The sequence below is a fragment of the Empidonax traillii genome, unplaced genomic scaffold, assembly GCF_003031625.1.
Source record: "Empidonax traillii isolate 1590-97213 ecotype Southwest subspecies unplaced genomic scaffold, ASM303162v1 scaffold247:size2371522, whole genome shotgun sequence".
NCBI classification, from domain to species: Eukaryota; Metazoa; Chordata; class Aves; order Passeriformes; family Tyrannidae; genus Empidonax; species Empidonax traillii.
In genome coordinates this window covers 882622-909391 of record NW_020955440.1, presented here as the reverse complement: position 1 = coordinate 909391, position 26770 = coordinate 882622, and the positions used below count along the sequence as shown (strand labels likewise).

General features: G+C 42.5%; 2 long non-coding RNA genes across 2 annotated transcripts in view; both read right to left on the bottom strand.

Moving 5' to 3' along the window:
* LOC114059902 overlaps positions 1-2022 on the bottom strand; it is a 21724-nt gene extending 19702 nt beyond the window's left edge. The window contains exon 1 of the long non-coding RNA XR_003571761.1: positions 1890-2022. This is a non-coding gene — a long non-coding RNA (uncharacterized LOC114059902). The remainder of the gene's footprint in view (positions 1-1889) is intronic.
* Positions 2023-3104: 1082 nt separating this feature from the next.
* The window catches only part of LOC114059896, a 29373-nt gene continuing 5707 nt past the window's right edge, over positions 3105-26770 (bottom strand). The window contains exon 2 of the long non-coding RNA XR_003571760.1: positions 3105-3910. This is a non-coding gene — a long non-coding RNA (uncharacterized LOC114059896). The remainder of the gene's footprint in view (positions 3911-26770) is intronic.

Below are 26770 nucleotides of genomic sequence, written 5' to 3'. Positions count from 1 at the left end.
ATGAGGAGAGGCTGAGGGAGCTGGGGTTGTTTAGTCTGGAGAAGAGAAGGCTTAGAGGTGACCTCATCACTCTCTTCAACTACCTGAAGGGAGGTTATAGCCAGGTGGGGGTTGGTCTCTTCTCCCAGGCAACCAACAACAGGACAAGGGGACATGGGCTCAAGCTCTGCCAGGGGAGGTTTAGGTTAGGTGTTAGGAAGAAATTCTTTACAGAGAGGGTAATCAGGCCTACCATGGCCTACCCAGAGAGGTGGTGGATTCACCATCCCTGGAGGTTTTTAAGCAGAGATTGGATGTGGCCCTTAGTGCCATGATATAGTAATTGGAGTTGGATCAGGGGTTGGACTTGATGATCTTGGAGGTCTTTTCCAACCCAATCTATTCTATGATTCTATGATTCTATGATATGGAATGGTATTATTTAAAAATAACAATTAAAAAAGCTGTTTCTGATTGGTTTTGTTGCTGTGAAGGTCCTACACAGTTTACACTGTGCACCTGTTATTTTATTCAGACCCACACATTTTCCAAAAGCCCTATTCACAGGAGCCAGGGATGGGAATGCAGAGGTTAGTACTGGTGCTACTTGGGATGAAGAGAGGTTGGCAGCAGCTCTCTCCATGAGTCAGCCTTCTGGAAATGATGGCCAAGCTCTTGCCTTGTCCTTCCCATGACACAACAATCTTGGAGGCAATAAAACATCACTCACAAGCATCACTCACAAGCCTGTGTTCACTGTGCCCATTCTCAAGTGGCTGGCGGAGATGAGATTGCTCAGCTCAGCAGCTGTCTGTTTTTTATCTGCCAAATGGAAATGGACCCAATTGCTTTTGTGCAGGCATGCCTTACCTTGACTGTTGTCCCTTTAAATCACAGCATGAGCAATTCAGTAAGAGCAAAGTATAAGTACAATGAAAGCCAGGAGCTCCCTTCAATATGGAAATGTTTCCCCAAGTGACTCAAATTAAATTTCATAAGAAGAAATCCATAGTTCCATGAAATTTATAGATGCCATATAAAAAAGAAGTATATTGCAGCCTACTTGATTTACTGTTGATTCTTTGGGCAGTGATCAGCAGAGTAAAGGAGGAATGTGATTTGGAAATACACTGGAGGGGATTCAGCAGTATGCTGGCAGCATCAAGTTTCATCCAGTTTGAGGGGATTTTCACTCTGCTTGGATACTGTAACTAACCGGGTTTACTATCAAATTACATTTTGCTGGGTGTCCTGTAAATCTGAGAACTAATGAAAATAAATGCAAATATAGTGACTTTTGCCTCATTTGCGCTCCCATTAGGCCTTTGGCTATTCTGACATAATTTGGGTTATGCATGGAGACCAAAGCTTCTATACTGTGGGAGGACACACAGAGAAACAGTCCATTGGGGAGTAATCCAAAAAGCGCCATGAGTTTGATTTAAAATTAAGCCTTTTGTCTGTGACCAGTTACTGGGTCTGTGCATGCACGTAGGTGAAGCTGACCTTAGGTGTTAGGTCTAAAGAAAGTCGGTGGGAGGTTTGAATGCATCTGAGCCCTTTGTCAACACCTTGCATTTGAAACCAGGACACCTCCACCTTGTAGTTACAGTAGGTTTGCACATCCTGTGTGCTGGGCACAGCATTGGATACTGGCACCATCAGGTTACATAGTTTGTGTTGCTTCCCCATATAGCGTAAACTGGATAAGTGGGAGCCTGGGTGACTCTTTCTGCCCACTGTGGTGGATGCATTCAGGAAAAAAACCCACCACCACCACCACCAAAAAAACCAAAAAAAAAAACAAAAACAAGAAAACCACAACAAAACGAAACAAAAAAAAAAAAACCAAAAAAAACCCCAACCACACAAACAAAAACACCCTTTTTGCATTTCCATGAATAACTCACCTTCCATATACCAGAAGGAGAGAGCTACAGGAGTCTGACCCTAGTGGTTGCACACAGCCAGGCTTGCTTAATGTAGTTTGCAAAAAACTTCCTAAAACAAACCCTGAAGCCTGTGTCAGAGGTATCAGTAAGCAGACACTTGAAAAGGCTGAGTGCTTGTTAATGTTTAACAAGCAAGTCCCCATCTGACTCAGTGGCGTTGTGCTTTGTTTATCTAATCCCTAAATTCTCCAAGGGAAAAAACCCCTCTCTTTATTAGTCTATGACAAATAAGTAAAGAGGAGGACCTGGAAGAATCTCGCTGAATTTTCTGTTTCATAGTAAAGCAGCCTGTCCTGCACAGTCTTCCCTTTATGAGATGAAGCAATATTTTAGACTGATTTAAGTAAATCATCTTCCCTCAAACATGATGCTAAAAAAGGTAATATTTGTCTACCCTGAGGTTTGCAACTGGATTTGAAACTGTCTTCAGATTACCATTTCTGCCAGACTCATCTGTGGTGGAACTCAGGAACAAGTGAGGAGGCAATGTTTTGAGCCAGACTTAGTTTAATTTTAGACAGGGACTCATAATTGAAATCTAAGGCCAAACCATGCCTTAAAGGAATATAGCTGTGGGAAATGTGTAGCTTTTCTAGATACTTTTCAATAACCAGACTTATATTCTGTAGAAAATATAGGTTTATCCATTCCCCTGAAAGTAATTTTTATGGAATTCTATGGGTTTGTTCTATTACTTTAGGCATCAGGCAGAGTGAGTGCTGCAGCTGTTCATAGCTCTGTTTCATAAAACCCATGTCAAAAGTGGGACCGCAAGTGGTATTGCTTGGAAGCAGTCTGCTGTGGGACACATTCCCCTTAAAAGCGGGATGGGACAGGGATTCTTCCTCCTGTCAGAGGGACAGTCTTCCATTCTTGATATCTTTTCTAGTGGGATTTATAAGAGCCATTGTACTTAGTGAAGCCAGGAGCGCTATTTTTGGACTACAGTACCTGTAATTCTGCTACTTTTTTTAATAAAAAATAGTAATTTCCTTTAAAAGTCCAAGCATGATTTTACAGTCTCACTGCCTATCCATACTTCAGCTAACAGTTTTGGCTTTTTTCTTTGTATTTTGACTTTCATCTTTTCTGGTTGCCATGGTGATAGCAATACAAACATCTCCAAAGGATGAACTACTTCCCTTGGAAGAAGAATGGTTTGCTGTACACATCAGGACTGCAGAAATGTTTAATGAAATTTTGACCACACGGTAAACTAGTTTGGTGGATCATAAAGCAGAAATCACCATCTTAGTCCAAGGTCATGTGAGTTCCACTGACACTTTATTTTAGTCTCTTCCATTCTGAAGACTACATTTTGTTTCTTGCTCAGGCCAAATCAGGGGTATAAGTTACAAAGAGTATTTGGCAACCTAAAGAGCTATTTATAGATTAAGTAGAATACTTACTGCCAAAAGAAGTTTCTCCTCAGATTCATATCTAAACCAGCTTGATTATATTCTTTAAGAAACATATTTCAGCCATATATCCTCCTGTTCATGGTGTTTTTTGCATAAGAGATTGAACAAAACATCTCATCCCCTCCACAGAGGACAAATAGTTGTCAGCAACACACCACAAATGCAATTCTATGTCTGACGAAACTGCAGGAAACTGCAAATACTTGATCAACGTGTACATAGGAGATGACTGTCAGAACCTGAAAAGGTCCCCTGCATGGACTGCATGGCATGTGATCCTGTGTTCAGACTGCTTGAACATAACACTCTTTAGCAAAGGTGTCATACAGAGTGTTGGTCTCCAAAGCAGCTTTAACATGATCAAAAAAGTGCTTGCAATGTTCCTGACTGGGAATAGCATCCCAGTAGTGGATGTATGGTACAGGATGGTATGTAGCAACCTTCACCCTCCTGAGTCTCTGCAGGGTTAAAAAATCTCAAACTATGCTTGGGGGTGTGCTTCTTCTGAGCTTCTGCATTACACTCTCGTGGGAGGGAATTCTTGGACGATAGTTGGACCTGGAAAAAAACCCCAACAGTGTATTGCAAAACAATACTCAGTTTGGAGTCAGAAGAAAAATCCACAAAGACAGGTGGCCTCACCCATTGCAATCTAGAGACAAACCCAGGGTGGTATCCCTTCTCTTTTTCACTGTGCAAAGAATTAAAGCAATATGCTTTCAAAAGCCCCTAGCTTCAATCTCACCTCCTCCTGTTCCTGGTCCCTGCCCTGTATTCTGGAGCTGTAACTGGCCATAAAGACTCGAAAAGAAAACAGAAAGAACAATATTATGCGTATTTGGAAAATGTAAGAATAAATGTTGTTCTCTTAGGGAATCACTTGAGTGACACAATGGAAAAAAGTGCCAGGGGCATATTTTCCTGCACTATCTGCCTCCATCCCCATTCAAAGGCCCCTGGGCTTCCAACAGAATTAAGTCTACACTTCATGTTGCAGAAGTGGTACAGGTCTTGAAGAGATCTTTCTTAATCATGAATATGTCCCAAATCAGCTCTTGCTGTTTAGCAGTAGAGAATTAAGCTCATCCTGTGCCAAATTTGGCAGCATATACTCTTCATCTGTCTTTGCCATTATGATTTATGATTTTATAATTTTTTAATATATTTATATTACTGAATGTCATGTCGAAGATAGAAAACATTCTTGGATATATGTGCATGAAACCATAAACTGTATATTATTAATATATTTACTGTCTGTATTACTTTGAGGCAGATATATAGGGTAAAAATGGATACATTATTCAAAGTTTTAAAATATTTTGAAAATAACTCAAGATTTCAGTTTTGTATTCAAGTACTTTCAGATTCTCGTATGTATTTGTGAAAATTGTGGGTTTTTTAAATTTTCTTGGCAAAAAAATTTTAATAACAGCAGCTGTCCAAACATACTGCAAGACACCCTTACACAAATATACAACACCTACTGAGAGAACTAAACTTTTGGATTGGTATTTTGGTTACAAGGAAATGCAGTTGCTTTTGTACTCCCATCACATATGGCCTTTTGCAAATGGTTGTGAGTTTTTCTGTTTGAAAGAGTTTTGGGAGTTTCTGAGGGGGAGAATGTCATGACTGAAGTAGAAAAGAGAAAAACTGATTTTGCAGTGCTCGACATAGCCACTTTGAATTGCTGTGACTTCACTGCTTTTCAAAGATCCACTAATACAGATTGCATGGCAGTTCAGGGCAGAGAAGTTACTCTGATTTTGTATGCAAGCGAGTATTTGAGAGCTGTATTACAGCAGAACAGCTGGTGACTGTCCCCAGTTTAACCACACCCACGGCCACCTTCATAATCAATCTCTGCCCATTGCTCCTCATCAGCTCTCACGACCCCAAACCCAGAAAGCAGCACCCCTTGTCCCTGGGCATCACAGTGGGGAAGTACTGCAAGAGCCCTGAATGGGAGGTCCTGCTGCACGCTTATTCCTCATACAGACCACTTTTTTCCTTCTTCTGGCCAGATCTCCTTTGTCACACATAACCACTAATTTCAGGGAGGTAAGCAGGTGCCAAGCCATCGTCACCCTGTCTTCGATGGGCTCCTCTTTGACGGACTCCTTACCCTTAGTTTTGCTAATGGGGAACACAAGGTACTGACAGGTTGGGGATAACTAACTCTATTGTTATCTTGATCTGTTTATGAGTTTTTGCATCTGTATGAGCCTTCCAGGACAAAAGGGATTTTTATTTAATCAGTGCTTGAAAAAGATCTTGTGAGGTACTTGGATGTAAATGAGTTGTCAGTTATAGTCTGCTCTTCACACTGCTGCTGGGACATATTGAAGCAAGTCAGACTGTCATCATTTCAGAAGCACTGGAGTACCCAGGCACTCTAGAAAGGGCTCCAGACTGCTCTGAAAAATTGGCTCTGAGAATAAGCTAGTTTTAACAGATAGAGCTGATTAAAATAATTTCCCCTCATATTCACATTTCTGTCTCTTATACAAATGCTGAATTCATTAGAAGCTCTTTCAGGTCTTAAACCTTCATCTCAGTAAGATGTATAAACCTCATGGGAACACTTTGTACCTGCTGGGGTAAGCAATGACTAACACCAGACGTACTGCAAATTAGCACCATGCAAAAGTCCCTGCTGCAACTCTGGTGCTGTTATTGGCTCCTTTAATTCTTACAACTGCTTTACTATCCAGTCATACCATGCATCTTCTTTACTTTTTAGCTGTACCACGCTAACTCTTTGCTATCCAACCAATCATGCAATGTCTCTGCTGGTCTAGCCGAGCCTCTCGATAACTGCTGTAGTCAGGAATCTTCCAAAGCTGAGAAGAGTTTCAGACAAGACTGAGAGCCAACTGGCTACTCTGTGAGTTTTATGGATCCACTGGATGGAAAGTGACAGTGTGATTCTGTCCTTTTACAGATAAAACCCCTAGGTTTCCATGATGTGACCCTTTGGCAGCAGTGCTCCAGTGATCCCTCTCTCATACAACAGCACTTGTGTCTGCCAGCTGGGAATGCTCTGCCTCTCACAATTCCTTGTACAGTGGTCTGTTTTCTTTTCATGAGGACTAGCTGTTGGAGAGCTACTCCTGTGCAGGCAAAAGGAGGGCCCATGGTCAGGCATCTTCCAGGAAAACCATGGAGTGACATGAGGCTATAAAGAGACTCTGGTTCTTGGAAAATTATAATTAGGAAATAATAATTTCTTGAGGTGCTCCACTGAATCAGCAGAACCACATCCAACTATTCCAATAACCACTAAGAATATAACTCCTTTAAGAATGACAGGAAAAAAATAACTTAAATAGGGAAAGGGGGGAGCAGAAATGCTTCAAGAAAAGGGAGAGAACAAAGCAGTAAATTCTGGAAAGAGAAGATGCAACAAGTGAATCAGAGTCATATAAACATCAGTTTTAGTCCATTGCTGAGAAACTGAGAAAGCATCTGGTCTAACTCCCAGTAGACATGAGTGGTGGGTTTCTCAGAAGGAATGAAAGTTTGCTATGAAGCATCATTAGGTTTAAGCATAAATTTTCAGATGGAATTAAAATTAAGGCATTGAATTGTCTTCCAAAAAGTTGTTTTGCCCTCACCCCACCACATTTCTAACACTGTCATCCAATGTTTATGTGAAAGCAAGAGCTGGGTAAAGGCCGTCAAGTAGTCAAATTGGTGGCATCTGAGTATAGACTAAATGTAAGTATTCACCTACTTTTCTTATCCATGGAGCTGAGACTCAACACTTTTGAGGAAATAAAAAGATTTGTAGATTAGACATCCAAGTATATTCCCACTCAAGTAGCCCAGTGTTCCCTCTCAGCCATGTATCAGCTCAGACACCTCAGAGAATGGCATAGAGGTAACCACAGTGATAAATGCATTAAAATTATTATAGTAATGATAAACTTAACAACTTAAACAGTTGTCTAAGTCTGGCCTAATCCTAATAAAATCCTCCCAAGTCTGCTAGCCTAAAAATAGAAAGATTTAAAAAAATTAAGAATAAGGACAACAACAAAAAAATCCAACTACTCAAAATTAGTTCTACCTTAAAGACAGGAGAATCTGTGCTTTGCAGCTTGATCTAAATTCTGCCTCTCCAGGAGACAGAGCCTTTGTGTCACAAGTTCATTTTTATATTTTTAGACCCAGACACTGAAAGGTGGGGCCCGAATATAAAACCCATTGTACTTTGGCAGCAAACAGGAAGCAAATGATACCTCATGGAGTTCAAGCTTGACTCAAGTTCCCTGGAAGGCTGGGGTCTGTTAGTTCATTTGTTTGTTTCGGTTTTCCCAGACACTACAGTTTTCTCATTACCTTCTTTCACAGGAAGTTTTTAGTAGCTCTTCATGTGCCTATTATGGTGGTCACAGTGTGGAAGGTTTTAAAGGCTTCAAGTAACTTTTTGGAAGGGCTAAATCAAGAGCGGGTTAAATAACCACTGATAATTTGAGTCTTCTGCCACTGCAAGCCCGAAGTAGTCCTTTGTGGGTCAAAAGTCAATATTCACCGCTGCACTTTGCTTTTGAGAAAGGTATTTGCACATTTGTCCTCACTTGCTGTTATATAAGGCAGAGGTGTATAGTACAGGGACAAAAAAGAGATATAAATGCAAGGTCCGGATCTAGAGCTTGTGTGCAGGAGTGGCTCCTCACAATCACATACTGGCAGTACATACTTCCTGTTATCCAAGGAGCTCTGTTTATGAGGGAATAGTGTGTTTTCCTGTGCTCTTATGAACTCACCAGGATCTATCCTCTTTCCATCTCCCAGCTCCATTTATATACTTCTTATGTCTGAGAATCCAAGAGGACCATCAGCTTCCCATGTGTGAAAAACAGCTGTCATAATGAGGTGTTGATATGTTTGGAGTGCTACCTGCAACGATAATAGAAATTATTAGCAGTGATAGATCATTTTCCACACCCACACAGATAATAGCATCTCTCCTGGGACAGTTGACAATCTAATTGTAGCAGAAAGAAGGGAGGCCTGAAGCACATTTCATTAGTAGTTATTGGTTGAGCTAGTTTGTCTTGTCCTTCAGGAAAAAAAAAATAAATTACAAGAAACACCTGACAGGAAAAAGGAAAAGCCTGTGCAGTACTTTTTAAAAATCAGCACAGACATAATTAAGGATAACAATGTAGCAGCGAGTCAGTGTAACTGATCGGCATTCTCTTGTTCCACTGTGCACGACAACATATTTTCCCCAAGAGACATTTTTTAAGGTGCAAAAGTTCACCTGCCGTCTGGTAATTCACTTTGAGCTGGGACTGTGATCACTTAATGGATTCTTCTTGTGCTGGCTGCTATGGTAACTGCTGCATCACGCTCTCCATAGGCTTGTTTTCGGAGGAGAGTGTAAACTGTGAGAGCAAATCTCAGATGGGTTTGTTACTGAAATCAAAATCCCAGGGCAGATTTGCAAGTCTACACACAGTCTTGGCCCGCTGTGCTCTCCTTTTATGGGCATGTTTGCTCATTTGGCTTAATTTTAAATGCAGTCCTTCAGCATTGTATGTTGAAAAACACCTCTTAGTATTGAGGTCTTGTGGGTTTGGTCTGGGCTGGAAGCACATGTGTGATGTGTTTAAAAAAAAAAAAAAAAGGAAAGAAAAGTCAAAACAACACCCAAAAAAAGCAGAGATTGGGTTAAAACATACAGTCCATCTGGCCTGATTGGAAGCAAAGCCCTCTCCAAAACCAAGCAAAGACCTATCCTCAGGAGCTGGGAGAGAGCTACCAAGTCTTCACCAAATGTAACCAAAGCAGGGGTAAATAGGCAAACAGTCTGGAGCAATGATTCAGAGACCTGGGAGTTGAGATTTCTGATCCATCTCCTTGGTACAAGATACCATGAAAGGTGGCATTCACCATGCCCTGTAGGACCTGTTTGCAGAGGGGTGCAAAGCTGGGTGCCAGGCCTGGGATAGGATGGAGGTTTGCAGTGAGCAGGAAGAAGTAAAGTGCAGCAGGAAAGAAAGGGTAGAAGATAAGGAGGAAAGTGACAAGAGAAAGACGAGACAGAAAACTGAAAGTGGATTCCAATGATCTCTTAGAAGCTGGCAAACACGTTCCTGCAAAAGGGTAAGCAAGTGCGGGCTGAGGTCAGATTCTGGGAGACCTACAGGATAGAGGTAATACCAGAAGCTGCAGGTTCATGTCTGGGCAGCAAGCAGACCAAGACCAGGAAGGGGCATCAAGAAATCATGAAGGTTAATAATCTGCTCACAGCAGGACTCTCCCTGTAAAGATCATTTCTCATAGATGCATGCCTGGCCCATTCTGAAAGCTCTCCAGCAGCAGATATTCCAGGATTTTCCCAGACCTTCCAGAGTTTTTCCCTCGTCTTCATTAACATGTTTATCTCAGAGACAGTGTTGAACCTCCCCATTCTTTCCCTGATGGATGAGGACAGACTGATCATGTTTTCTTTTCAGCAGGGTTTGAAGATGATTTAATCTATTTCTCTGCATTTTTCTCTAAGATTTCTTAAAATATAATGCTGAAGTATTCCAGCTGATACCTTACCAATGATCTTCAGAAGGATCTTCTCATGCATGCTATCTATACTCATCTCAGATTTCATAACATTCCTTTAACAACATAAAGTTTCTGGCCCACAGTCAGGTTGTGATCTACCATTACATTCATATGGTCCTCTCCAAAATTGGTACCAGTTGATTTTATACCACTGAATAATTATATAGTTGATATTCTAGACAGAGTACAGTACCTTTAGTATCTGATGAATACCGTAAGGATTTTTCTTTTCAGACCATTTCTTCAATTTGTTGAGGTAATTTTGAATGTTAACTCTTTCCTTCAAAGTATCAGTTTGATCTCCAAATTGAATATGTGGTTTTTCTCATCTAATGTGTTAATGAAAGTACTGAATAGATATAATTCAAGACAGACACCTCCAAAGCTCTGTTGAATTCTTTCATTTAATTGTGTATCTTCTTCTTGTAAAAATGCAGAAGATAGGAGAATGAAGAAGAAAGTGAGAACAAGTCACTTAGAGTAAAAAAATCTTTTTTGAGGGGATAAATTTAAATACATAGGGAAGTGCTCTGTTGAGATATTACTCCTTAAAGCCATAAGGTAAGATACAGAAGTGAGTGAAAGGACTAAACCAAACAGCCATAACTGAACTAGTGGGTTCCCAAAGCATTCGGTAAAATCTGTGAATCAAAATAATTTTTTGAAAAATCAATAATACCATCAACGAAATCCAGAAATTATACATGATGGTTGTTCAATTACTCAAAAGGAAAACAGTGTTTAAGAATAGGCAGACAGGTGATTGTGGGCTAGTCCTACAACCTCATCAGCCAATCTGGCAAGGGTAGTAGTGCTGGAGCAGCAGTTCATGCAAGACTGGGTTGTGCTGTTCTCTGGTGTCTGCACCTGCAAACTGCTCCAGTCACCTCCATGGGACAAGCCCAAAGAGAAAGGAATATGGTATGAGTAAATATCCAGTAAAATACAGAGTAGTAGAGTGAATGGCTGAAAGTCATCTGATATCAGCCATCAGCAGAAAATGATAGAGAGCTGTTTTTCTCCTGGCTGCTGCAGTTCTGCAACCTGTCATGTGTAAAAGAAAGGTTGTCAAAGCAGGGTCTGTCGGTTTAGCCCCTAGGAAGACAGGCAATGGAGAGAGAGGGTGGTATAATTCAGATGCTGCCCTCCCTTGCTGCCCCTTTCCAGCTGAGGCTATCAGACACTGGGTCTGCTCTAGGTTAGCCAAGCTGCAGTAGCTGGGATGCTCTGACTGTCCTTGTCACGTGGCAGGAGTATTTAGGCTATGTGATGACTTCTGAGGTGGTAAGAGCAGCCCAGTGTGGGTGGCAGGGCTGGAGGACCGGCAGCAGAGGACCACCATGATGAGGTCTTCCTGTAGTGTGTCACCACATCTGTCATGCGACAGTGTAGTGACAGGTCACCAGGCAGGCATTAAGGTCATGCATGTGGAAATGACCATCCCAGTGTTTCCAGAAATATGCATGTGCTCCTGACCATTCCAAAATATTTGATACCTAAGCAGGGACAGACTTCAGCCACTTGGAGCCAGCCCCAAGCCATAGTCACTGATGGTGATTCACATGCTGAGCTCCTCTTTCTCGCCATTCATGTGAGTCTTGATCTGATGCATATTACCTAAAATAGGAAGACCTTTTTAGCAACATGGTTTTCTCTGGAGTCATGTTTGGGCCTCACTCCTCTGCTTCTTATCCAGTAGGCTCACATTCCTTGGAGACACAGAGCTCCTCTTCCTCAGCCTACAGGCACTGCAAACATCCCAGGAAGCTTTCAGCCATCAGAGCAGACAAGCTGTGATAACACACTCTTTCCATCTATTTTGCCAGTTGGCAACTCTTCTCAGATATGCCACCAGCAATGGTTTTGCTGCCATGTTGTCACTCTGTGAAAGTTCTCCTGGTGGGACACAGCATGAGACGTACCTGAGCCTGGTCTGCAGCTAAAGGAGAGTCTGTGGTTGCAAGAGGTGGTACACAGGGGTGAGGGACATGAAAACAATGCTGAGAAGGCACCTTTTGTGGTAGTGAAAGATATCCTCCTGGCATTGCTGTCCTTCGTGTACTCTGCTGCCTTACATCCTTCCAAATGAATATATGGAAAAGGACCCCTTTGCTCTGGATTATGCTGGCAGCTGCTCATCACCGAAAAGAAATCTCACACCTGTTCTTTCAGAAAACTTGAACTTTCCGTCCTCACTCCCACTGTTCTGCCAAACAGGAACATATACAATTATGCAAACAAACAAGGCCTAGGCTTCTTCACCCTCTGCTTTACACTTTTATGCATGAGCTGTACCTCAACGTATCCAAAAGAAACACAAATTAGCCTGAAGTATCTCTTTTTCAAGATACCTGGGCACAGTCTTCTGCAAGAGAAAAATGAGTCTGAAGCTGTTATTTCCTGTGAAATATCTCCCCTGTCTGACAGGGCTGACTGCTGTACTTCTTACTTCCTTTACACATGAAGATGAAAAAAAGAGTCAGCTCATGGCCACCCGCACTCTCAGCTGTTTACTGATCTCCACAGTTTCCTCATGAGCCTCTGCCAGAAAGGCAGTTCAGCTGACTACAGGCAGTTCTCATTAATTCCCCTTATCTAAACAAGATGCAGAATGGAAAATCGCAAAGCAGGAAAGCCAGAAAATTGCATCAAATCAACATTTTAGGAAACCTAAGCAAGACACCTTTTGCAGCACATCCCCACTGATGAGCAGTTGTTTCTGAGCAGTTGCTTTTTACCAGTCCAAAGCACACAAATTTGTACGCCTGTAAGGACATTTGGAACATCTCTGGAGGGGCACTTCCTTCCTTCTGTGTACCCGTTGCTTTTTGCTAGAGTTTCCACTCCATTCAGGACATTAATTAGCTGACTGAAGACACTGACCCTTCTTATTTATGCCTTTTTTTTAATTGTTTGCATTTCAGAGGAGCTGATAGGAGGCAACAGTGGCAATGCTGTAAGTGGGAGAGAAGCTATGACATTGCTACCGCACTTAATGCCTTCTTTGGCTGCTCTTGTGTTCAAAACAGAACTAAAGAGATGGTAGGACCTGTTTTCCTCTCCATTCCCCTTAGCCAACACTGCTATGGAGAAAATCTCCATCTCAGCCAGTTGGATGGCTGGTTCATTTCCCTGTTTGCATAGCTTATGGGTGAGATGACATAGGAGGAAGCACTTAGTGGCTGCTACGTTGCACAGGCAGCCTGGAGAGCAGGCTGGGCTTCTGACCTGTAGGAGGTGGAGGAGCAGGCAGACCCCTTGGCAGGTGCCTCTGGCATGGCTGTGCTCTGTTGGCTCCCACAGAATGAGGAACTCTTTATGGAGAGCAAAGCCATTTCATGGGATCACAGGGTAATAGCTGATGTGGACAGGACAGCAGATTTCTCAGGGGTGTAACAAGTCTGATTTTGAATGTCCCCAACGCTAGAAAGACCTCAACCTCTCTGGGCAACCACCTTCATAGTAAGTAAGTTTATTATCCACAAGACTTTCCTGGTTTTCGATTTGTCCCCATTGCCCCTTGTCCTGTTACCGGGCACCACTGAGAACAGCCTGGTCCTGTCTTTACTCAGCTCTCAGGCGGAGTAAATTTATGTATATGAGTAAGACCCCCCTTGGCCTTCTCTCCTTCAGGCTTAGCAGTCTGAGCCCTCTCAGCCTCTCATTGTATGAAAGATGCTCCAGTCCCTTCATCATCTTCGTAGCCCTTCATGAGACACTGCTAACGAGGCTGCCAGTGACTGGGAGTCCAGAGCTCTGTATTTTGCCTTCTGATCAGCTCCTCTCATGCTGTAACCACTCTGTCAGGCTGGAGGAGCCCAGCTGAAAATTGCTCATATGCTGATGTCTGTATGAAAGATCTCCCAGCACATGCACATGACGCTTCCCTGACAGCATGCCAGAGTCGAATCACTCGACTTGCTTTTTATTTTCCTTTCTCTGCCAAACTTGCAGACTCAGCAGCCACAGAAATATAGCCTCCAAGGCATGAAGTCAGGTTTTTGGTAAAGACACAGAAATCAGTGCTCATTTATTTTTTCTTGTTTTGGCAAGTGACATTGCTCATTGCTCATATCCCCTACTACCCGTCTCCACTGGCAGAACAACAAGCAGGGAGCTGACTCCCTGCATGCTTAGAAACTCATTCCCTTTTTGAGCTTAAGCGTTGCAATTGCTGAGGCATCGAAGACAGACAGTTCTTGTAGATGCCTTGGAAACAAGTGGGCAACATTTCTATGCTTTATTTCAATAACAGTAACCATGATTCCTTCTCTCTCTTTTTTCTTTTTTTTTTTTTTTATGTTGCAATTTCTACAGAGCATTTGTTCTCTACTCAGTGTTAGCCTAATATAATTAAAAAAAAAAAAAAAGTTGTGGTCATATGATATTATGGGATACATAGAATATATTAGAATGCTAGACAGACAGGTAGTTATGTACTTACATACCTGTACACATACATACATACATACTATGAAGTCTAGCAACCAAAATACATGGTTTTTTCCCTTGAGATATTCCTATTAGAGGCACCCAGAGTGCACCTCTCTCTGCTTTTTCTTAAATGATATTACCAAAACAGGCTTCTGAATTTCTTGCCTTTACAGAATAATGGTCATGCAGCAGAGACAGCTGCAAGGCCTTCCAGGCTTCCTGTAAGACATATCTGCTCTGGTTGCAACAGTACCCATAAATGCAGGTGTGCTGAGAAAGGGCTGGGATGAAATTGAGCATTGCTGAACATCCAAAAAAAGCCAAGTCAGACTGATCTTCTAAGAGGAAGTAACTTCGTGGCATTCACATTTTGAAGTTTTCAGCTAAAAAATGTTGGTGATTTGGTAAATAGTGTTATAGCCCTGTAAAACTCTGGCCAGTTTCCCCAAGCTTAGGAGAAAGAGGGAAAACAAAGCAGTTAGTTCAAACAAAAAGTAAGTCCCCTACTAGTCAATCCTTCTGATGGGAAAGAAAGTTATACAGACCTGGCCAGGGGCAAACAGATATTCCATCAGGGTAATTTCTGTGGGCAGAGACCCACAAACCTACAGTATGAAGGGACAGATGAAGACACCACCATGCCCCACCACAATCCTTCCCAGTGGAAGGATTGCTGCTTTATAGCTATATGTTGCTTTGCCAACCTGACTGAAGTTACAGCATTTCCATAATCCACGTAATGCAATGAAGAGTTATTAAGTTTGAGTAGACCAAACAGCAGTGGGTGTGGCAGCCATGTGGTAAGTGCTTGACTCAGATGTCTACCACAGAACTTTAGTTTCTCATATATTTCTCTCCTCTGTGAAGACAACAAGCAAGGCTGGAACTTATTGGTCAAGGGCTCAGCGTGAGGATGTGTCAGGATGACTAAACACTTGTTCTGGCTGTGGCACCAATCCCTGACTAATCTCTCCATGTCTGAGGTTTTAGTCTTTCCAGTTGCTTTGTTCTCGAGAATCATGCACAGCAGGAGAAGAGTAATATTGTTTCTGGAATAATTCCCCTAGACTTCAATTGATCCAAGATTCAGTTAAATGTGTTGTAAGTGATATAAAAAAACACAAAGCTGGTCAAATCTTCTACAAACAACTACTGTTTGCAGCCTGCATGCACTGACAGGATACAGCAGTTTCTGGCAGGACAGATTGGATGTGTCCTCTCATTCTGCAGATCCAGGTCAACGAGTCTTATAGCATAAGGTGGCACCCTTACTTAGTTGTTTCCAGGAGCTAGATCTTAGCTGTGATACTGAAAATGCTCAGAAGACTGTACTATTATGTGGAGCCATATAAACAATGAATGTCAAAAAGAAGTCCAAAGATCTTGGAGACAGCGTAAGCATAGCACAAAACCACTCTTGGGTGTCCGGCTGCTTATAGAGTATGTCCATTCAAGCATGGTAAACCCTCTCTTTCTGGGGCAACTGTTATTCTTTAAGCTCTCTGGCGTTACTTGGCTTCAATAATTAACTCCATTTATTGATATTTTGGTTTGATTACTTTAAAATCTGAGGAATTTTCAGACTCTTTTCAGTAAAGCAGCTCTCTGCTCATTTAAATGTGGGGTAGTGGGAAACTTCCAGCTAAACAGACTCTGGGCTTTGACTGCCTTTTAAGGAACATTTTGCCATATAAGCAGCAGCAGAATTTGGTTTCCGTTTTACAGTATGAAGGTGTGATGTCCATTACTTCCAAAGCTATGGCAGTAGGAGAAAATGCATAAACACAATCCATATTTTCTTATGTATAGAGGATGTATTCAATAAAATATGACCCAAATTCAGCTGTTACAATGCACAAGCTAAGTACCCTAAAAGTAGCTAAACCTTATTCTATACCAGGCCAAAAGAAAGGGTTTTGAGTCAAAAAAAGTCTTTCCCAGTGGAAATGGTTCTTGAGAAAGAGTGTGAACACTCTCTAAAAATTTTGTTTGCCGGTGGTTTTGGATCATCACAGCTATAATAACTCAACTAAGAAGCTTTATTTTGTGTTGTAAACTCTAGTGTCAATTTAAATCTTGAGCTGGGCTGCAGATCATGGAGTTGAATGTTTGCTAACATAGATAATGTCTCATAATGAACTAGTGCCTATCAGTAACAGCAGTTACTGATTTAGCCATATGATTAGCTGCCATCTGTGAGAAACTACCTTTCAATAAGTAACTCGAAAGAGGATTAAAGCCTTTGTCTGTGGTTTGTTTTGCTGTTATGCTCTAAAGGTTTTGATTCTCCTCCTCCTCTTACAAATACCAGCTAAAACAAGTCTGACGCTTATTTCTTTGGAATGCCTTTCAGCACCTATCTTCGAGTGATGGGGTTAAAAACCAGCAGTTGTATGGGAGGAGCTATTATGCTGACTTTGTTCATAAGAATTCTTTGATATTCTTAATGAGATATGAAGAAGTGCTAAAATAAGAAGCAATGCTGTTCTCAATACATTACCATCTGCAGGTCCCCCTAATATCCTCCTACAATACACACATGCAAAGACACTAAGTCTGGGACATCAGATACCCTTCTCTGTTATGCAAAAAAATGATTGCAAGGCATGTTCATAAGGAGATCATCATTATACACTTGGAGTGAACATAAGCTGGTGCTTGGGAAAATTTGAGCTGCCATTTTAAACTGAAGCTCAAGCTAATACCATGTTTTAGAAATAGTCTGACATAAGCCCCGAAGGAAACTGCCATAAGTGAGTTTTGTCTGGATCTATATGCTGGGACATACAATATAAATGATTCCTGACATTGCAAAGATGCAATGCCAGTAACATGTGAAGGAAAAGAGTATCCCTGTAACACAGATAGATACTTTGATTTGAACCTCCAGGCTTGTTCTACCTACTTTCCCAGTAACTTCTAGTCTGAAGTGTATGAGGCATGAGAAGGAGAACTTCCCACATTCGCTCTTGCTTGAAACAAAAATCATTTCTGTCCTAAAGCCAATCCACTCTTGATTTGGAAATTGACAGTGATGGAAGAATCAGCCACAAGCCTGGCTATGTGTTTCCAATGGTTAATTACCTCTGTGGTTAAAAAACATTCCTTACTTCTAGTCTGAATTTGCGCAGCTACCATTTTCAAACACTGGATCTCATTATATCATCAGCTATGCTAAAGAAATGATTTTCTTTTTTTTTCCTATCCATGTAGGCATTCACAGGTAGGATTCAACTTACCCAGCTTTAGCTGTCGAGCCCTCACTCTATAATTTAAATTAATTTGGTAGGTCCCTTTGAACTCAAGGCAGAGACACAGCCAGCCCTCATCCATGCTCCTTGCTGCTAGCAGACATCTACTTTATGTGACGTAGCCAGGCACTGATCCACCTTCTCTCTCTCCTGTTCGACATTGTATGTGGCCCCAGTGTATGGATGACTCCTGCTGTGACTCTGCCGTGTTTGGTCACACAAAGAACAGAGGTTTTGTAGAGGCGATGTCCCGGGTGGGGCATTTTCACCTCCATGTTCTTGTCTAGCCTCCTTGAAATCCCAGATCTATTTGCCAGTGACCTGATTCCTGTGGCCTGCCCACTCAACATTTCATAGAATCATTTAGAATGATTTGGGTTAGAAGGCACCTGAAAGATCATACAGTTCCAACCCCACTGTGATGGGCAGGGACACCTTTCACTAGACCAGGTTGCTGAGAACTCCATCCAACTTGGCCTCCAGGGAGGAAGCATCAACAACTTCTCTGGGAAACCTGTGCCAGTGCCTCACCACCCTCACAATAAAGGACTTTTTCCGTATACCTAATCTAAACCTACTCTCTTTTAGTTTGAAAACATTTTCCCTTGTCCTGTCACTACATGCTCTTGCAAAAAGTCCCTCTCCCGCTCTCTTGTAGGCTCCCTTCTGGTACTAGAAGGCTGCACTTAGGTCACCCCTAAGTAAGCCTTCTTTTTTCCAAGCTGAACAATTTTCTCAGTCTCTCCTCATAGGAGAGGTGCTCCATTCCTCTAATCATGTTGGTAGTCCCCCCTCTAGACTTGCTCCTTCCTGTGTTGGGGACCCCAGAGCTGAATGCAGTACTTGAGTTGGGGTCTCATCAGAGTGGAATAGAATCACCTCCATTGGCCTCCTGACCACGCATCCCAGGACACAATTGGCTTTCTGGGCTGCAAGTGCACACTGCCAGCTCATGTCCATCCCCTCATCCACCAGCACCCCAGGTCAGGGATGCTCTCTATCACCCCCAGCCTGTATTGATATTGTGAGTTACCCCGACCCAGGTGCAGCACCTTGTACTTGGTCTTGTTCAACCTCATGATGTTCCCATGGGCCCACTTCTTGAGCTTGTCCAGGTCCCTCTGGATGGCATCCTATCCTTCAGGTGTGTCAACCGCACCACTCAGCTTGGTGTCATCGGCAAATTTGCTGAGGGTGCACTCAGTGCCTTCATCTGTGTCATTAATGAAGATACTACTAACACTAGTCCTGATACACACCCTTGAGGGACACCATTTGTCACTGATGTCCATTAGGACTGTGAGCCATTCCACTACCCTCTGGATGTGACCATCCAACCACTTTCTTACCCATTCTAACTGTCCATTCATCAAGTCTATCTCTCTCCAATTTAGAGAGAAGGATGTTATGGGGAACCACATCAAAGGCTTTACAGAGATCCAGATAAATGACATCTGTAAGCCTTCCTGGTCCCTGATGTAGCCACTCCATCATAGAAAGCAATTAGGTTGGTCAAGCAGGACTTGCCTTTGGTGAAGCCATACTGGCTGTCCTGAATCACTTCCTTGTCCTCCACGTACCTTAGCACAGCTTCTAGGATGATCTGTTCCACAATATTCCCAGGCACAGAGGTGAGGCTGATAGGTCAGTAGTCCCAAGGATCCTCCTTTCTACCCTTTGTAAAGATGGGTACAATGTTTCCCCTTCACCAGTCATCTGGGACTTCACCTGACTGCCATGACTTTTCAAATATTATGGAAAGTGCCTTGACAATTACATCAGGCAGTTCCCTGAGGACTCTCAGATGCATTGCAGCAGTTCCCATAGACTTATGTACCTTCAGGTTCTTCAGGTGGTCATGAACCTGATCTTCACTAAGAGTGACTTTGCTCCCCCAGTTCCCATCCTGCTATCCATCTACTTGAGGCCTGTGGGAAGAGCAGTTGCATTAAAGACTGTGGCAAAAAAGTTACTGAGTACCTCAGCCTTCTCCTCATCCTTTCTTACCATTTTTCCAATATTGTTTATCGTGGGGGGTACACCTTCTTCGATCTTCCTTTTCTGGTTAACATACTTGTAGAAACCCTTCCTTTCTGGGTTCTGTTCCAGATTCACCTTGGCTTTCCTCACCCCTACACAACCATACCTCAACTCTAAACTTTTCCTATCCCTCTCTGGCCAGCTTAGCACCCAAACCATCTCCACAGCCTGCCTCCTCTTTACAGAGAAAGCAGGATATTTTCTACACTTGTCCTATTCCATCTTACGATTTTTTTCTGAGCTGAGGGGGAAAGAGTGGTGTCGTTTCTTGACTCCATTAACAGTAACCACACTAGTTTAATATCAGGGCAATTGCAGTGAATCAGGTCACTAAGCCAGGGAATATCTACAAAAAGGACCTGAATGATCCTGGAACTTATTATGTGCACGTCCAGCTCAGAGTAGCATATCTAAGAGCTGAAAACAATGAATGGGATAATAGTACTACAGTGAGAAAAAAAAAACTAAGTAATGAAAACCTGAAAGTTTCTACCACCTGTATTCTTAGACCAAAGTGAACCATTTGTAGTTTCAGTATTCGAGATACAGCAGACACTGAAACAAAAAAATTCTTTATGTAGGGAAGAATCTCCAGCCCAGGAATGTTGAAAAAGGTTAGCTGAGTTTTGAGTCCCTGTGACTAAACAGATTGGGATCTGAAAAACATTGGAGTGGTAACATCACACTTCACCCAGTGGCTAATGGCATGAAATTCCACTGTAATGGCAATGTAGCCCTTGAGACCACACTGTTGTTTATGGAGAAATTCACCCTGAGTGCGCCTGTGTTTACGTGTGTGTGATCACAGGCATAGCCCATGATGGATATCACACTAGCAGACTGCTTTCACCTCTGCTCAAAGAAGCACAGATGTGCCAAAAACTGTGATCCAGAGGGAACACGTCAAAGGCTGAGTGAGAACAGTTAATCCTTCACGTTTATTCCATCTTTTCCACTGTAATAGCCTGCAAGAATGCTGCCTGTCACCAGCTGTGGCAGGGTATGTAGGCGAGAACTGAGTAGGGGGAACTTGGATCACCACATCCTGTGGTTGATACCAGCACAGCCTGGATTTGGATTTCAGTCAGATGCCATGTTCAGATGGCATAATTTCTGGCAAGTCTCCATTCTTGTCCATCAAAGAAGTGTCTTAGTCTGTGCTCCAATGCCCACAGTGCAGCGTCTTTCTGGGTGGCATCATAGTTTGGTGGCAGTTCCCTGATGGGGTTAAAACAGATCACCTAGACCACAAAGTCCAACAAAACTGTGATTTAGAAAGATTTTTGGGGAAAAGCTGAATATGACCTAAACTTGTACTTGGTCTTCACAGTTTGATACTGAAAGGTAATAAGAGGATTTCCTTCTTTACCACAGAGTTCTGAATTATGGACCTGTGCCCACCTCACAAGAGAATTTATGCTTCATATTTCTCCGTAACAGCTTCATAGATTACAAATATTTGCATATGATGGAGCTAGAATAAGACTTTTAAAGATTTGTAAATAATTTAGGAAGACAACTCCCATTCATTTAATGTAATTCTCTAAGAAGCATTCAAAAGTCCCAGTCACAGTTTTAAGGACAAATTTCTTTCTGTGCCAAAAAACCTTTACAAAGCTACTGCCAATACTACCGTGGAAATAAAAACACTGTAAGATTTCAAAATCATGTTTATAAGCAGGAGTCACTATCCGGTGATTTACCAGCACTGTTGTAATGGTTAATTTTCCTGGGAAAGTACATTATTGCAACAGTTTATCTCTCTTTTTTTTTTTTTTTTTTTTTTTCCCCAATTTTTTTTTTTTTTTTTTTTTTTTTTTTTTTTGTCACCACAATGTTTGTTTCATTATCTGTTCGTTTTTACTGCTGGATCTTAGTTTGGCACAGAGATCTTTGTAAATATAAAGGGTCTTGAAAACCATCAGCATTTTGAAATATACACAAATTGCCAAGTACAACTATGCTTTTTAGCATCAAGGAACAATCCTCCCTCTGAAATAGCAGTGTTTTTAAGTGATGTTTCAAATTCTGTGGCTGCGGTCCACTCTTTTATAATGTGGGAAATGCCCTGCCTCTGAACTGTGTAAGTGATACGTCACATTGTCCACAAGTCTGTTTTTTAACACAAAGAAGTAAACACCTCCAGGGACCTGAGGATGTGTTTTTAAACTGTGCCTAGTACTTGCAAAGATTGAGATAATGATAGCTGATGAGTCAGGAGAGAGAAAGCACTAGGTCGGGAAAGAGTTGCTGAGAACAGGGCAAGAGGAGCAACTTGAAGTAGTAGCATAAAACGAAGCAAAGGAAAATTACAGCTTGATTGCCCAGAAGCTCCTAGACTGCCAGTGAAGCCTCCTGGGGGAGACAGTGTGAGTCCCAGAGGATAAGCAGTAAACACGGGCCTGGACAAAGCACTGAAAAATGTGCTGCCTGCCAGCAACCCTCCTGGTAGAGGATGGAAATAGGATAGGTGGCCTAAAATGTCTCAAAAGTCATCTGTGAAACATCTCTTGAGGCAGATAGGGAGCTGGAGGTGGTGGCCAGTCCCTTCAGCTCCTCTTGTTTCTATAGCCTCCTCACCATTTCCTGTGCCTCCTCCTGATCACTTCCCCACCTCCTTCCTACCTTCCCCTGTAAGGCCCCTCTTAAGCATCTCTCTGATCTGTTGCAACTCTCTCCAAGAAGTTTGATAGCCTGGTGACAGTCTGGGTTATCACAGTGCACAGGAGGTATCAAGGTCACTCATCATCATCACCAAATGATACTGTCTGTCACAGCCCTTCATCACCTGCAGCTTGTAAGATGGCCACAGCTCAGCTTAAGGTTTCCTGATAGAAAATGGGTATGGATGTCTGAAGCAGGGCTTTGCCATCATGGAATGGATGAGACACATGGGTGCAACAGGCTCATATCCTCCTCACTGCATGCATGTGGATGTGTGCTCATGGACAAGCGGGCTGGAGTTTTCAGTGTTGTGATGGATGTTTTCAGACATCCATCAGAAGGTTGGTCCCATATGACATGGACACCTGGGGAGCTTGGAATGAGGAAAGGTGCAGGATAAACATCCTCCTTTTCCATAGAGAACAAGGAAGGCACAGAGAGAAGCATTTTGAGTGATGTCAAATTTTTCTCACCCAAAAGCAATCTCTTTGGGTCAGATTCCTCTGAACCAATTAAAACATCTACATCTAGGCATCCTGAGTGTCTCTACATCATCAGGAATAATAAGCACACCTGAAGGTGGACTTCTCATCTGCAGGTAGACATTTCAAATACACTGTATATTCCTTTGCAGTGACTCAACAGGGATCCAAGAGTGGATTAGCTCAGATGTAAATAAATGTGTTGTAGGCATACAATGGCAGGTGACATGGATTCTATCTCCATGCCTTGACATGCCCTCCTTTACAAACATCCTTACTCTTAAAACAGTGCAGAGCACACCTGCTCTGTGGAATACTGCAGCTGCAGCAGACCCACCCTGAACATGGTTTGCTCAGCCCTGCGGTGCACTGCTGGCACTGCCAAGGGAGGATCTCATCTCACTCCTATTACACCAGTTTCTGATTTCAAGGAGGTGCTGTATTCCACAGACAATATAACAAATTTGCTTCTAAAATTTGGAAGATCAAGTCATTCCCCTGTACAGACTGGAAGATACGGAAAAGAGAAAGGAGATATGAGAACTGTCTTGAGATTGGCTAAATGACTTCTGCCAAAATGGGAAAATGAATTGCCCTCTGTGGACACTGAAGGTTGGATAAGAAGCAATGTACTAAAATGACAGCTGTTAGGAAAAGAATCGTTCCCTGGGGACACAGTTGAAAGATAAGGTCTCACAATCTGTTTCCAGCTCCCATTCCAGGAACCATTGCAAGCCACAGCTCTTCTCATCTTTTTCCTGTTTCCTCAGTCTCATGCAAATTCATAGGTAGGTTCAAATGCACTATCAGGCCCTGATATGCTTCCTGAACAAAGCTGAGCCTCCAAAGAAAATGATATTTTCATTGCCTCTAATGTCTTCTGCAGTCTACCCCAAACGCCACACTGCAGTAGCTAAGTGGTAGCAGTACCAAAGCCAGGTGGATTATGTCCAATTTATCTCTATGGACAGCTATATGGGCATATATAAGTATAACCCTGGTACCACACAACACTCTCATCAGCTCCCAGATATCCTCTGTTTCCCTGTCCTTTCCCAATGAAGATTTAAGGAGCACTTTTTCTGTGACAATAAGAATTTGATGACATGAAGAAAATAAATCTTTCCCGTTTTCCTCAAAGACCTCCAAGTCCTGTTACATGTCTATCCTGTCTACGGGGCAGACACATGAGAGACATCTCACTCTTCTGGTTTCTCCCAGTCACCATTTTGAGACCATTTTGACCAGGGGACCATTTTGAGCATGTCCTACTTCAGCTTCTTTTCATGGAAACAGCTTTGCTGAGTCACATCCTTGTGACGAGCAGGGCTAGGGGACACACCCAGAAATATGAGCTGAGAAATACTCAAAGACACTGACCCAGCAAGCACGCTTTAGCAGAGTCTACACTTGCTCTGACACCCTGTTGCTCTGTCAGATGGTCATTATAAAGCATTTTACTCCTTAGGTAGGTACCCAGTTGCTCACCTTCATCCTGCTGTAAGATTCAGTCTGGCCTGTACATTTCTACAACCTAAGGAGTAAGATCCTGGAACTCTTCCAGAGGGGTATCCCTTCTGGAGGCAAACTGTGCTGCTCATGTGTGTGTGATGATATGTGTTGTCCCTGACATGATGTCAGTGAGTGGCTAGAGGGAGGGAGGTAGACTGCCAAATGCCGTATCTGTCTCTGTGGTGCTGTGATGGTTTGTGTGGCCCAACCTGCACAGGCTACTCCAAGTTATGTTATTGCTTCCTGAGGCTCACAAGGTGACATGGAAGTACAACTGTATGTGTTGTCCTGCTGCAGTAACCACACTACAAAAATGAAGCCATAGTCCTGAGGGGGGAAAAAAAAAGTCTCAGGATTGGCTGGAACAAAGGGGAGGGAAGCATTCCCTAGGCTTGACCGAAAACTTGTCCTTATGTATTTGGGCATAGACATCATGAGCCAAGTTCATCCACATAAAACAATTCACAGAACCTGTTTAGTGACTGTAAAGATCCCAGGAACTCACTCCTTCACATCTCATCTTCTATCGTGTCCTGCGCAAGGTCTCAAGCTAGGCAGGTAGAAATGTCTATCATGTCTAGAGTCAAGCCTAGCTTAGCCCAAACTCATGGACCTGGGCAGGTTCAAGCACTGCTGCAACCCTCCCATCAGTCCTGCCAGGACTGGCAGCAGAAAGCCCTCTGAGAAGGGGGTGTAAAGCAGCCTCAGGAGAGGTGGAAAGAGGGGAGGACTAGCAAGGAGGTTGGCCAAGCCAGGCAAGTCAGGTGAGGTGGTGAATGAATGCGTCATTCTCTGAGCAACCACAAGACAACTCCCCATGTGGCTGCCTTTTCTAGGCAGCAGTGTGTGCCTACACAGTGTATGTGGATTGCTGCCGGGAATGAATCCCCTCTCAGGAGATGAGTCAGGGTTGACTCAGGTCTTCAGAGTTTTCCTTGCTGAAGTGGTACTGGGTAGAGGACGTAAAATATGAAGCATGTTTGTATTTTTTCTTTGCAATTGCTATTGTGCTATACATTGTAAAATATGGACAAGGGCATTTTTTTCTGGACAGACTTGCCTGCTGGGTGCACGCATTGAGCTGTAAATCCTGTCTTTCGTACAAAAAACCAACTTCATTCATAAGTGTCCCATTACGTCAGAGCATGCTTCATTATTTGTGGGGAGACCATTCTGCCTACATGTTGAGGTATCTTGGAAGCAGTATGTAGCTCTTTGAGGACCTATTATTAATTTGGATTTATTGCGTGCTGACAGACATGCATGGTGCTTTATGGCCACATAAGGGAACCCTTGTGGCTACAACATTTCAAGAGAAAACTCCCATGACAAGGTGGAAGCCCTCTTGGCTTAAGGAGGCTGAAAGACACAGTTTTGGTTTTTGAAATGCTGGCCTCAGGGGCACTCTGCAACAAAGTGTGATAAACACCAGTAGGAGTAAGTAGGGACTTTGTCCTGTGCAATCAGCTACCTAACATCTATTACACCAATTCTGGTCTGCCTGAGCTATATCCGAGGAATGCTGGCTACATAGAAATAAAATTTGGTCTGTTTTCATCTATGTAACCATGAGAAGACTTTAGCTTCTCATTCTGAAACCAGTTTGTGGATTTCAGGTTTTCTTTGGTCTTCTGCGTTGTGTTCTCCCATCACCCTGTCCTGCGAAAGGGAGTGACATCTCCTATGAGTCTGTGGTTGCTAAAGAAAGTGTAGTAAGAGAGGAAAAACATATTCCCAAACAATTTTATTTTAAATGATATTTCTCTCACTCTGTTTCAGCAACGATGAGTCACAATTTAGTTAATATTGGTACTTGATCACAAAATTCTAAGTCTGAGCTTGACACTACAAAGTAGTAAACCATGCAGACTCACACAGTTTTTCCTGTGTAAAATAAAACTGACTGCTCTACTTGAGTAGATATGTTTGGGTTTCCAGTTTGTCTGTTTGTGAGACATTTTTGGTAGCTTCACAAAGTAAAATCTCACCAAACTCTTTACCTCATGAAAACAGCCTCAAGATACTTGCAATACTTAAACTATCATAAAGGCAAAGAGCAAACAGGCTCCCTTCTTGCTGTAGGTGGAAGGAGAGGTAAGTCCCAAAAGGGCCCCCCCACATTTTCTCTTTAAAACTAGTGACTCAGTGACATATGCAATGGAATCCGAGAAACCATTCTGCTAATCTTTTCCAGCTCCTGAAACCTGGTGTGTGATGGTGAGGGTGATAGTGATTAAAAGAAGAATCTGTTGTTTGGGGAGGTGATATGGAAAACCACTGTTTTTTAATTTACCCTCCCACAGGTTAGATTACACTATAAGGAAAGAATTTACCCAAAGGCAGATAATGCTTAAACCATTTAGAAATAATTAATAGACATTAGAGTCATGGCATACTACAGAAAACTGTGTCCTGAAAGGCTACACAATAACTTTCCTTGTTAGAGTAAAGGATGTTTG